We start from the raw sequence: 14,695 nt of genomic DNA on the forward strand, positions 1-14,695 counted from the left end.
GCATGTTTACAACAAGTTGGAACAGACGGATGTCGACTGTAGACTCGCCGAAGTGTAAGTTAGAGTTGTTAGGTTTAGGGAAAAATCTACAACACTACACAATATAGGTTACTTATATTTTTACATGCATGCATTTGATAGTCCTTAATACACAATTTGCTTTTTCAATGCTTTTATTAATTTGAGGAGTGTTTCAGAGAAGATTTGGAAGAGAGATTAAAGTTTAGAAGAGATTTTATTTCATAACATTTTTGTAATATTGGAAAAATGTAGTAAATGTAGTTCAATCAAAGTAACTGTGGAGCAGCATCACAGTCACACAGTTCCTTAGCACAAATATAGGAGAATGAGGTTGAACAGGGCGCATCGTTCCAGCAACGATTAGCTGTAAGGTGGAATAATAAAATGAGTTATTCTGATCATTATGGTGTTATTAGAATCAAAATAAAATAGATCATTTAACTTAAGGCACTTTGTGAAATCCACAAAATGAAAATGACAGTGAAAATGACCCATTTATCAGTACATAGTTTTTGAGTAAGTGGGTCATTTGTCCACCCAAGAGGACGTTTGACTGACATCTAACGCAACCAATCACAGTTCCTTTTGTTCCGCATCATGTTTACGAGCGTCGCTTTGAGGAAATCCATTTTATGTCATAAAACCACAAGTTACTGAACATAACAACGATACGATAGATGGCATAGATAGATAGCCTAGATAGATGGCCTAGATAAACAGCCTAGATAAATGGATAGATAGATGGATAGATAGATATCTTAACTATTCTAAATAATTATATTTATTTTTACCAAACATTTAATAACACACCTCTTCATGATATAAACGTCTAATTTTCACTTTAAGTAAAGTGCTACCATTTTTACTTTTTTACTGGCCAGTGACTTTAAAATACAGTATAATATATAGGCCTATTTACTATGACTATATACAGCCTATGTACTGTTGCTATAGTAACGAACACAACCCTAACCTGCTAGAACAGGTATTATGGTTTAAAGTCTTGAGTAACCGTATTCACCTAACATTTTATCTTATTACTAAGAGTTCTCCTAAATTGCAGTAAAAGTTCGTATTTAAGAGTTTCCTCTTAAAACATTTTCACGAAGCTGCTGAGACCAACTTTTACTAAGGAATAGAGAGAAATCTTAAACCTCTGGGGTCTAAGGTGTTTTTGGGGTCCTTGAGATGTTTTGACATGCCCTGACATCTGTGCTTTTTTCAGTTGCTTATAAACATATTAATGGAAAAGTTGTCATTACACTCTATTTAGCACAAACAGGGCTACCATAATATGTGAGCAACATGTATGTACATGTTTGTATTTTTTTTTTTTTGTGATCAACTCTTTATTGTCTTTTAGAAATAAAAATAAAACAAACATCCACTCAGACAAAAAGACAGGGACGGGGGAGAAACAGACATATTATCAAAAAGTTAACAATTTGACAAAAAAAAAAAAGAAAAAAAAAAGAGGTCTTTATATAGTCATTCCTTTATATAATCCAATACTTTGGAAGAAAAACATTGCCATGCATCAATGGTACTAGGTTGAGCCTTGTTAATTCGTGCTGTTGTACATTCACAAGTCACTATTTTGTGGAGGCTATGAATCCAATATGTTTTTGCACACATGTGCGGAACCAGTTCTGTATTATTGTCTTCTTCGCAGCTGTAAACCCAGCAAACAACATTCTTTTTTGCAGTGAACTTATACAGGAGTTAGAATCGTCATTGAGAAGACATAAACCTGGATTAGAAATGTAATCAATTTGTAGTAAGGAGGATAGAACCAAGTTTACATTATCCCATATGTTGGCAACAATTGGACACTCCCAAAACATATGAAGAAAAGTACCTGATGATACAGTGTTACAGATATGGCAGTTAAAAGTTGATTGCAGTTTAATTTTGAACCTCTTGTAAGGGGTTATGTATGCTCTATGGATGACTTTGAAATGGATAAGACGATGAGCCAAGTTTTTAGAAGTTAAGACTAGATTAGACCACACCCTCTCCCAGTCGACAGATAAATTAAAATCAGATAATTCATGATTCCAGATAGATTTAATAGAAAGAGGCTTTGCAATGTGATCATTGACTCTACTATATATTAAAGAAACAGAAGGCCGACCAGAGGATGGTGCGATCCAATCCCACATAGGATGGAGGGAAATGGGGGATGCCCAGGGAACCCCATATGCCTTGAGAGCCGAGCGTAGCTGAAAAAAGACAAAATATGAGGATGCTGGTAAACAAAACTTAGTTCTTAGTTCTTGAAGTGCGCAAAGTCCCTGGTTATCAAATAAGTCGCCGCATGTGTTTATACCCAGTGAAGACCAAGAAGGCTGGACAAATGGCTGATTTCCACATAAAAAATTAAAGTTGTGCCATAAAGGTGGGGGGAAATAATATTACCAGTTAAGACTGATGCCTCAGGTGAGTGGTAAAGTGCAGATTGCAGAACTACCCACATATAATTCCACTCTAGCCTGTCAAAGGCTTTTTCAGCGTCGAGTGAAAAAAACGCACAAGGGCTCGGATGGGCGTCTGCAAAATCCAGAACATGAAAAGTCGACGCATATTATCGGATGCGTGACGTCCCTTAATAAAACCGGTTTGGTCCTCCTTAATTAAACTATGGATTACTTTCTCCATGCGAGAGGCAATAACTTTAGCATAAACTTTTAAATCGCATGAGATGAGTGATATTGGTCTATAGTTAGAGCAATCTAGCGGATCTTTCCCCTTTTTAAGAAGTAATGATATCAAAGATGTTTTTTGATCTCTATGAAATGCCCCGTGCTCAATTGCAAGATTAAATGAATCAAGCATGAGAATCCCTACCAAATCCCATATTTCTAAATACAGTTCAGGAGGGATGCCATCAAGGCCTGGTGACTTGCCCTTTTGAAGACTTTTTAGTGATTCGTGGAGCTCCTCCAAATTTAACGGGGCCTCCAAAGAGTCTTTATCCATCTGTGAGATCCGAGGCAGTTCTAATTTACCTAGATACTCTTTGCAGATTGACTCATCCAAATCGGTTTCAGCTTTGTATAAATTTGTGTAAAAATCCTGAAATATGTTATTAATTTTCACAGGATTTGTGGTGACATGATCATCTGAAGATTTTATTGCACTGATAAATGCCTTGGACTCGCATTCCCTCAACCTGAGGGCCAGTAAGTGGCTAGGTCTCTCCGATTCAAAATAATATTTTTGTCTAGTTCTATGTAATATAAACTCTGCCTTTGATTGTGGAAGTAAATCATATTCTTCTTTTAAGGAAGACAATCGTGTAGCTTTGTTTTTGCAAGTTTTGTAATAATTGGATCTTACTTTCTAATTGTGTAATCTGGCGGGTTTTCGCTTTGGCAATATTAGAAGAAAAAGATACACAGAATCCTCTTATAATACATTTAGTTGTTTCCCATAATATTTGAGGGTCTACATCGCGAGATGTATTGATTTCAAGAAATTCCTTTATATGATCTTTAAGTGAATTAATGAACCTCTGATTACTTAGTATTGATGTGTTAAAACGCCATCTAGGGGCCTTGGTCTTAATGTTGGAAAGGTGAACATTACACAACACTGCAGAGTGATCAGACAATAAAATTGGTAATATAGAGATAGAGGAGTTAGATGAAATTAAAGATGGGCTGAGAAATATGTAATCTATCCTAGAGAAGGTCTTATGTCTGTTAGAAAAAAAAGTAAAGTCCTTAGACGTAGCGTTTTGAATTCTCCAAAGATCGATTATATTAAGTTCAGTGATAAATTTATTCAATAACTTAGAAGATGAGTTAGCTGTTGTATCCGGGTGAGATTTATCCAATGCAGGATTTAAGACGGCATTAAAATCACTACCGACCACTAAATGACAATCAGTCTGCTCAAGCAATGTATTGGAAATATAAATGAAAAATGCACTGTCTGCCTCATTCGGGCAGTAAATGGAAGCCAGTGTTAACCTGTCATTATTTACTTTGCAACGTATAAAAACAAATCTACCTTCATCATCATTCCCGGTAAGTTCAATAGTAACTTCCTATCGACTAAGATAAGCACCCCCTTAGTTTTATTAAGAGCACAAGAGAAGGCTGCCAATTTATAATACTTGTTTTGAAACCGTGCCACATCACATTTATTTAAATGGGTCTCCTGTATCAGGGCACAGGAAATCGATTTACGGTGCAAATATTCTAATATACGGTTACGTTTTATAGGAGAATTTAGGTCATTCACATTCAATGATAAGATATTCAGAACCTGCATTGTATATTTTCAATGTCAAGCAGATTATGTCTAAGTGAAGAGAAACGAAAACAATACCAAACAGTAAATGACATGTAAACGTTACTACATAGGCCTATCCTAGATTCCAATCCATCTAGATGCATAATTATTTTGAAAGAAAAGCAAAATAAATAAAAGTAAACGTATTGGTGTCTGTTGGAGGGAGTAGAAAACAACAAAAGAAAAAGAAAACGAACGAAACGACAAACAACTATGTACAAAAACTAAAACGTAACCGCACATAACCGAGAATGTAGGCCTGCATGAACAACAGAAACAAATTCGGATACGTGACCAACCCACTTCAACGCAAGACATGTCCTCAAAAGGCCCACAAAGCCAAAACGTAGTGATCGGACCTGCTCTCTATTAGCCCGAAGGAGAGAGAGAAGAGAAAAGGAAACTAATAATCAAAATAAATAAAAGTGTTGCATTGTTGTTTACTAGTCAACGGACAAGCGTACAGGACAAGACTTCAAAAAAATAAATTTCAACAAGTGTCCATGTCCACCTTGCTGTTGTCCTCAGGGGATTTAAGATTACCACAAACCTCATCATTAGGTTCTCTTAGTTGAGTTGAAGGGATGGAGATGATAGCCGTTGTATTCCCGTTGCTTTTTAGAGCTACAGAATACATCTTCTTCTGTGACAATGAGCTGACAAAGTCCTCCGCTTTTTCAGGAGAGTCGAACATCATCTGCCTACCCTTGTGCCGTAGTTTAATTGCTACCGGGTAGATGAGGAAGGCCTGGAGACCGAGTGCAGTCATCTTCTTCAAGACTGGATTAAAGCTCTTTCTCTTGGTAGTTGTGGCAGGGCTAAAGTCTGGAAAAAATAATAGCGTGACATTGTCCTGCCGCGTATATTTCACCGGATATGCCTGCCGAGCACCCTTCAGGATCGCCGATCTGTCATGCCATCTTAGTACACGGAAGATGAGAGTACGTGCCCGATCGGAGTTTTTTCTTCCGTCATAAACGCGATGGGCACGGTCAATCTCGATGTCGCGGCCTTTCAGTGAAGGGATCCCCTTAGAAAGATTAGCTCAAAGGAAGCCAGCTGCATCTAGGCCTTCCGCCCCCTCAGGCAAACCCACCAGTCGTACGTTATTTCTCCTACTCCTGTCTTCAATGTCTGTAATTTTTTCGGTAAGTGGTTCCAACTGATTTCTTAAGCTTGTGACTGTCCTCCTATCCTCCCGAGCAGCTACCTGAACGGAATCGACCCGGTCACGTGTCTGTTTCGCCGTGCTGGCTAACTTTCCAACCTCTGCTTTTAGCTCTTTAACAGAATCATTGGTCGTTTGTATATCCAAATGTAGATCACGCAGTGCTGGGGTCAATACCGAGTCTATCGCTTCTCTTACTGCCGAAGCCACAACCGAATTCAGAGTGCTTTGTTGCTCTTTTAGCGCTAGCTTGATACCGTTAGCTATTGCAGCGTCAAGCTCCTCTCTTTGACTGCTGTAGTACTCATAATGGGCTAGATAAAGAGCGATTCAAAGTGTATTGACAGGATAATACAATATTTGACCAAGTGAGTAGAGCGAAGAACTATGCGTGCATTGCTGCCGAAGGGTCACGTGATCTCCCACATGATTGTATTTTTGAGAGAATATTGTTTATGCATGGTTATTGAAAAAACTAAAACTTAAAGCTCTGATTCACACCTGAGAAGACACTAACCCGCATAAACAGCCGCATAATGAGCCGCATAATGAGCCGCATAATGAGCTGCATAATGAGCCTTTCACACAGGGGTGTCACTGGGTACCAAAGAATGCGAGGACAAAATAAATTATATATATATATATATATATTGTGACGGATCATCGGCCTCTCCCTCGTAATTAGCGCCACCCTGTCCCTTAATTTGCCGCCCTTCGCCAGGCTCCCGACTGGAGTGGGTGCGATTGGAGAGGAGGGGCGCTGATGTGGAGAATTGGCGGCGTGTGATGAGGCACACCTGATGAGAATGAAGCCTCATCACCGCCTCCTGTTAAATGCTGGGCGTGCCTCTCCTCGGGAGACCGGTCTCTTCCCTGTGCATGCACACTGGTGTCTTCGTGGGTCCAGGAAGGGAGCGCGGAGGGATTCCCGCACTGCCAGAGCTGCGAGTCAGCGGACCAGCGGTCCGAGCAGAGAAGACGCGTGATGCCGCTGACGGACCAGGATGCCGAAGCCGCCACTTCCATCCGTTGTCGGGGCCGGGACATTTACAATGCTGATATAAGTATTTAAGAAGTTTTATTTTGAAATTGAAAAGTACAGCAATTGAGCCAACTAATTGTTTCTTGACAGAATATGTGGAAACTTGATTTAGCATTTATGTTTTATTAGCAAACATGAGTTGCGTATTCAGTATTTGAATAAAATCAAACTTGAATAAAATGATGTAATTTGGCTAATTTTGATGCATATATAATATTATAATATATATATATATATATATATATATATATATATATAAACATGCAAACAACCTGTTTGTGTAATAAAAACTATATACTTTGTGTTACAGCCGAGACACATCCGAGAGATGGGCCTGAGACCCCCACAGCCACCCTCATATTTCTATTTATGTTTTCAATTTGTACAAGTGGTCTGTTTTAATAGACCACATCAAATCTACAAGACTGTTTTGTAAGTTATTAGTGTCTCCTGAAAGGAAAATAAAATGTTTGTGGTGCTTTTATTCACAAAACACAAACAATGTTACTTGGTCTCATTAATTTATGCCATTTTACATAATTGTGTTTCTCAGATACAAAGATTAAACTTGAATGAAAATTAAGAAAATTGATTCAATAATCAATTAAAGTACTTTAGCATATATTAAAAGTAGGATTTTTGGGGTAATGTCCTTTGTAAAAACTTTTTTTGCATTTGAGTATTTGAAAACTCCAAAGGACACATATAGGCGCTAAAAATTATACTTTGCCTCCCTTCGGTTACATTTGAATAACTCTTGCTCAGAATGTGATAGAGAAAAAATCTTTTTTTCTGGTGGATACTGCCACCTAGTGGAGTCAAACAATATAATCAGCAGGTCCCCAGAGCAAACAGGACCTGAATCACAAACTTTCAAAGACAGGATTCTGGGGGAAAAAAATAATAAAAATGGCCTATTTTTTATGTTTATCGTAATATTTTAAACACATACTATGCTATTTATGAAGTTTTGCAATCTGATTTAGTAAATTTGAAGGGTTTTCTGTACAATGACACCAGTTTTTTTTTTATTTCCTACACTGTATGTGTGTAGGGTGAATATTTAAACCTGGGTGTGTTAAATTCAGGCAGAATTCCAAAATATGCCTTAGAGTGGAAGAGGTTAAAAATGTAGGCTAAGTGCCTTTTTCACTTTCACTGTTGTGTGTTGTGTACGAAGTATTGGAGTCTATGTTTTACTCATACTTCAAATGAGTAAATAGAAATTACTCCACAAACTCTAACTGGCCAAGTTAAATTTACTTATGCTCTTCGTTAATTTTAGGTAACTTAGTTAATTCCTTACATATGACATTAACTTAAACAATATGAGTGCAAAAACTTGCACAAGAGAAAATAAGTAAATTTTACTTATTGTGTGTTTTTATTTTAGTGAAGAACCTTGAACCCTGGTAGACTCGCACTTAAACAGGAACTCAAGACACACACATACATTTGAACATTTGACCTCTCTTAATTACTTCTACAATTCTTAATATGCCGAAAATGGTAACGTTTGATCTTCGCCCAGGACTGTCACAGACAGAGGAGAGGGACAACGGGATGAAAGGTAGATGTTTATTTGTAAACAGAATGACTGGAAATGGAGGAGCACAAGCTTGCAGAGGTATGGATATTTTGGATGGAATGTAAAGATGGTTTTCCTAGGATCCACTCGTTCCACTGTCCACCGCATTGTCCACCGAGTCACTGAGGAGGTGGTGGCCATTCGCCACCAAGTCATCCGGTTCCCCAACACCCCAGAAGTCCTGGAGGCAGTGTAAGGACTGGGCTAAGAGGGTGAATCTGAATAACTAAATACATCCTGCTAAAGACCAAAAATCTCTGAATGTAAATTAACCCAAACACACACACACACACACACACACACACACACACACACACACACACACACACACATTCCCCCACCAGTGAAGACCACACTCAGGACAGAGCGTGGTGTCCGCTTACAAGACATTTTATGACTGATCGGAATGTCCCAAAGGAAGTGGATTCCAAAGCGAAAAGAAACTTCTTTTCTTTAAAAGACATTTAACCAGATATATTCAATGTGTTTTATGTGTGTTTGTTGAATTGTACGAACAATGTATCCAATCTTATCTTACGATTTGTCTTTTATGTGTTTGATCTATGTTGTTGGGAAACTCTAATGGGACAAGGTTTCAAACTTTGCAAACTATGAGTAACCAACTCCATGTGAGGCAAGTTTGGATTCTCTGAGCTCCAATCTTCGTTCCACATTTAGCCATTTATATCACATCTTGCTAAAACTTTGTGACACATAGGACCATAATAATTGTGGAGATTCTGCTCTTAAACACCCGACGAAATTAGGGTTTCAAATGTCTCTCTCTTAGACAAAGAGCAATAAAAACCAAAGTCTCGCCTGTGAAATTCCAACCCTCTAATTGGCCAAGCCAACAGGAAGAGGCTGGATTTCTCCAAGGTGATAAATGACGCTTCCCCCCTCCGCTCGCTCTCTAACGGTGCAGATCCACTTGTCCGTGCGACACTTCTGTTGCGCCGCGCTCCACTTTATTCCTATGGGTGACGTCACGCGACTTTAACGCGCCCGCAAAGCATCCCGGGAAGGCGGCGCTTCATTTGGAAAAATGCTGCGCGTCAAAAAGCTGGCCGATGCCCATCTTTATGCAAATTAATTCCGTTGAACGCGACGCGACTATCCAATAGAAGCAGAGCATATGTAGACGGGGGGGAGTCTCTCGCAGGTCCTCTGTTCTAGACTGGCCGCTGGCTCAAAACCACACCCATAGCGGTAAACTTGAGGAACGCCCATCAAAGTACAAATGTGGGGAGGCGTCGCGACACCACGCTACAGTCGTGTCGCAAAAGTGGATCTCTACCGTTACCCTCTTGTCCTCGTGTCATAATGTAACGTCTCGCCTCCGGGCGAGCTCTTCGCCTCTCTTTTATTTGTTTCTAGTTTAGTTTGTGTTTTTCAGTCTTAGATAAGTCTCCGTGTTTAATTCCAATCGACGTGTGAAAAGAACACCGCGTGACATATCTCTTCAGCAAATCCATCTACAAGGGACCTTTAAACGAGCGCGCGCTCGTTTTGAAGGAGAAACACGCGCACGTGACGCGCCGGACCGAGAGACGCACACGCGCTTCTTCACCAGCCATGCAAAGATGTAACGTTAACTCCGCGTGATTTCCCCGTAGAGATCTTTATTTCTTTTCTTTGTTAGTCAAAGTTTGTTTTCCGTAGTCGACTCTGTTCACTTCCACGAAGTGAAACGAACTTAGCCGAACTATTTTCCTTTGGTAATGTTACCCCAAAGACTTTGAACCTCCGTTCAACACGCGCGCCAAGCAGCACCCTGTGACGCTTTGTCTGGCCGCGCAGGAATGCCGCGACACAGAGAGACCCAGAAACTTAAGTATATCTCTTTATAGAGCTTCTAAGAAGCATTAAGATGATGTTTTCGTGTTGTTACAGACAGGGGACTGTCAGGGTGAATGTTGCCAATGCTCTCTCTCTCTCTCTCTCTCTCTCTCTCTCTCTCTCTCTCTCTCTCTCTCTCTCTCTCCCCCTCTCACACGTGTTTCCATTGTCCACACTCTATGCATTTCTCGTTCATCGATGCCTTATCGTGTTTTGTTTGTTTACTATGTTTGTAAAACATATATCCCATGTAACCGTAGTAAATACATAAGTAGTTCTGCCTTATTAAATTCATTATATTCATTTGATTGATGTACTGCCTTTTTGCTCATTTTCAAGTCCCTTAAGTGTCAAAAGATCGTATAGCAACAAGCTTACAAATTAAAGATACTTTAAAGAGTATGTGTTTATAGGGCAGGAAACCCAATTCTTGTGGCCACAGAATTGCTTTTTCTGAAATCCTATAAAGTAAGATGATATTGTGGATTCCCACAAATATTAGTCTGACAATTGAGCTAATTAATTTTGCCTGTTTTGTAAGATGTGGTCCGTGTAGTTAATTGCAATCAACTTGTGGTTAAGTGCAAGGATACACAGACATGCATGCAGGTAAAATGACACATCATCCCTTATCGGGAGATTTATTAACATGTAAGACTGATCTAATCCAAACATGTTTGAATAATTATTAATTACCAATTATTAATTATGATATGCAAATTCCCCCACGGATTAGATCCGCCCCTGAGTCATTACAGCAGTTTGCCGTGGGTTTGCAGGGCTGGCCAGACACAGAGCTTTCTTGAAAGCTGCAGGAGCAATCGACGGCTGCCATGCCCGTATCAAGCCTCCAGGCGGCCCTGATGGCCAATGCTACAGGAACAGGAAACTGTTCCCGTCCATCATTCTGCAGGCTGTTTGTGACCATCAGGGCCGCTACATTGACACACTGGCCCGGGTCAGTGCATGACGCACGAGTGCTCCGCTACAGCCCACTGTACAGGAGGTCAGTGTACCCTCCTCCAGGGCACTTCATCCTAGCAGACGGAGGGTACCCATGTCTCCGACACCCACTCCCCCACTCCCTACAAGAGGCCAGTACGAGGTGTGGGAGCCCAGCGCTTTAATCTCCATCATTCCAGGGCACGCTCCAGTATAGAGCGTGCTTTTGGGATGATGAAGACCAGGTTCAGGGCGATCTTTCTGAAAGCGCTGGAGGTGCACCACACCTTTGTACCCCATGTAAGTGAATTGAAAATACATTTGCAAAAAACAAAAATAATTAACTTTTTTCCAGACCATATCATTTTTTTGTTTTGTTTTTTTTCATTTCAGGTCATCACAGCCTGTGCCATCCTCCACAACATCTGTCTTGGGGTTGGTGGCATCATGGCCCTGGAGGATGAGCATGAGGAGGATGATGCAGAGGATGAGGGGGAGCATGTTTTGGAGACGTTGCTCCCCGGCGTGACCAGCTGTCTGCAGAGGTGTCTGCCCTGGAGGAGGTTCCCATTGACCATGATTATTTGTAACAGGCAAAGTCATAGAACTGTAAAGCTATAATATCCAAGACCAAAAATGAATGTCCATAGAATGGGTTTACATGTTGAAATATTTAACACTTTGATTTGAGGATGCGAGGTAATTTATTTTATTCTTCCCTCTTTTTGAAATGATCTCAGTGAGATGGCAGCTGTCGATTGAGTCAGCCCTGCAAACCTGTTGTTAGACAATGCAGTGGACAGTGGAAATGATGCAGTCAAACACTCTGGAGACCATCCTAGATGATGTCCCACCGGCAGAGAGGCCTTACCAGGGTCTCTATTGTGGAGCCCACCCAGATCCAGCAGCACCACCAGGGTCTCCCTGCTCAGCTGAACTCTTGTTGTATGTAATGTTCATTTAAATTATGTTGTCAGATGATATACAAGTTATGTTGTAAATAGTTTTAAAGCATTATTTATCTATATAAATTATTATTTTCATTTTCAAATGTTATTACAAAAAATTGTATTGACGTTTTTTTTTTCCAAATTGCACCTGTCATTAAAAAAAATAAAATAAAATAAGCAATGTCCAGAACTAGGCTATTCCTTTTTATGTCATATCCCAACACATCAAAGATAAGCAATGCATAGAAATGGAGCAAAAATAATGTTTATCATCTCATTTAAATAAACTATACACAACTTAGTTTTCTCGTTTAAAAATAATTAAAATACCTGATTTAATTTAACTTAGATTACAAAATAAACTGTACAGAACTCAGTTTCCTCTTTTACAAAAAAAAAAAACTACTGCTTCAACACCATTCGCTGAAGAAGAGCAAAGAGCCTGTCCATCCTCTCCCTGCTCTCTCGAGCTCTCCTCTGCCTCCCTTTGCAGTGCCATGTCTTCTCTAATTAAATTAAGCATTTCCTCCTCATAATCCCGCTTTCTCCTTGCTGGTGCGGGTCCTGCTGCTCCTGGCTTCTCCTCACCGTGGGCACCCACTGCTGAACTCGGCCCTGGTCTGTCCTCGGAATGAGGCAATGAGGACAGGGGGGTTGGTGGAGTGCCTCTGTCCCAACACCTCATCCATGAGGACAAACCAGGGCCAAGTTTCAGCAATGGGTTTCCCACTCACACCCTCACCTGTCCCAGGGCACTTGCAATCCTAAGGCAGAGCAAATGAACCATGGCTTGTTAACAACAACAGCACAATAAATTTCAGAGAAGATCTGTGTATTAACTTCCTTACTTTGTTTTTGTTTTTTTTTTGGCCTGCATTGGAGTTGCCTTCCCCAGCAGACCCATTTTCTCCAGATTTCCTCTAAAAAAAGCATAAAAGGGTACTTATGAGAAATATTAACACAGGGGTGCAAAATATGACACATCAGGTCATGCATACAAAATACTTCAGAAATCATATTTCTGGATACTCAAATGTATTTAAACCTTTGTAGACATAGCTTGCAAAAGCACTACAAAAACACATAAGTGAAACCCCATTGACTTATCTACTGCTTTTCTTATTGTTGTGGGCTTTATAGGGTGAGTGAAATTTCTTATAATACACAAGTGAGACAGACTAGGCTACTGCAAATATTACAAATAGGTTGTTGTCTTACCTCCAAGCTAGTTTTTCGCCCCGGTAAATAAATTGTCATTTTCAGACCGCAATTTAATAAATTGAGCTGTCCGCTCCTTGCTCCCTGAAACAATTATTAAACTAATATTAGCACAAGTTTTGTGCTAATACCACCTGACAAATGAAACCACGCAATGGTGATGAAGGAGTTAAGATGAAGTTCATAAGAATGAAAAACTTGTGGCTTTTAACTCTGGTTTCACTAGCTATTTAACCCTCTCATTATCTTCGGGGTCTTTTGAACCCGCAAATGACTTTTGGTCAATTTTTTAAAAAATGTTCTCTTTGTCCAAATGGTATGAAACTGTCTACAGCTCTCAACACTTTCTAGATCTACAAAAAAAAAAAATATATATATATATATATGGAATGATATCTGTTTTTATGTTAGCGTGACAAAAATTGTGACACTTGTTGTCTTCGGGGTCCCTGGAGACCCCGCATAGTAAATATATAATATTCATCATCAAAATCAGAAACAAGCATAGACAGAAATAAAGTGGCACCCTTCCAACAATGCAAAAAACATTCACAATGCAAAATTATCATGCTTGCCACACGCACGCACACACACACACACATAGAGGAATGCATTTTTGAGACTATAAAAACAGTTAATCAAAATCAGAAACAAGCAGAACACATAGACAGGAATAAAGTGGCACATTTCCCACAATGCAAAAAAACCTCCACAATGCCAAATTATCATGCACGCACACACACACACACACGCGCACGCACACACATACAAAGGAATACATTTGTAAGGCTATAAAAAAGTCTTATAATTTGTCCAATAAAATGCAGAACCACCACAAAAATAAATTGGTGACACTGACACATTGAAAATACAAACACACACACACACACACACACACACACACACACACTTTTTGTAAAATAAAATCATTCAAAATGCAGAACCACCACAAAAATAAATTGGTGACACTGACACATTGAAAATACACACACACACACAGACACACACACACATACACACACACACACACACACACACACACACGTAAGGCTATAAAAACAGTTCTCTTATCATTTGTAAAATAAAATCATCCAAAATGCAGAACCACCACAAAAATAAATTGGTGACACTGACACATTGAAAATGTGCACAAACACACGCACGCACACACACACATGCACAGGAATACATTTGTAATGGATGAAGAGTCTATGCAGGGAGTTATGGGAGATGTAGTTTGTGAGGGAATAACAATAGTCTGATGTGAAGAAGATGTGCTCTACACTGAAGAAGATGTGCTCTCCTAATTTAGAGGCACATTTCATAAACTGTAAACCCTTCTACTCGCCTCGGGAATTTTCCTCTTTCATTCTCGTGAATGTTTACATCCCTCCAGACGCGTGCGTGAGCGCGGCGCTACAACAGCTGGCTGAACAAATAGCTGAAACGGAGGTACCCAGACTCTCTTTTAATCATTCCTGGGGATTTTAACAAAGCAAATCTTTCTCGTGAACTACCAAAATACAGACAGCACGTTACATGTCCCACCAGAGACAGTAATATACTGGACCACTGTTACACCACAATAAGAAATGCGTATCACTCTGTCCCACGGGCAGCTTTGGGGC

The 14,695-nt window shown here is 39.8% G+C and overlaps 2 protein-coding genes across 2 annotated transcripts in view; both read left to right on the forward strand.

Annotated features, from left to right (window-relative positions):
- The window catches only part of LOC143736302 (ladderlectin-like), a 30,324-nt gene that overhangs the window by 8,265 nt on the left and 7,364 nt on the right, over positions 1-14,695 (forward strand). The window lies entirely within an intron of this gene.
- The window catches only part of LOC143735322 (ladderlectin-like), a 242,472-nt gene that overhangs the window by 8,091 nt on the left and 219,686 nt on the right, over positions 1-14,695 (forward strand). The gene's annotated exons all lie outside the window — the stretch shown is intronic.

The sequence above is a fragment of the Siphateles boraxobius genome, unplaced genomic scaffold (genome assembly GCF_051911475.1).
Source record: "Siphateles boraxobius isolate OS27281-9 unplaced genomic scaffold, OSU_SipBor_1 13, whole genome shotgun sequence".
Classification (NCBI taxonomy): Eukaryota; Metazoa; Chordata; class Actinopteri; order Cypriniformes; family Leuciscidae; genus Siphateles; species Siphateles boraxobius.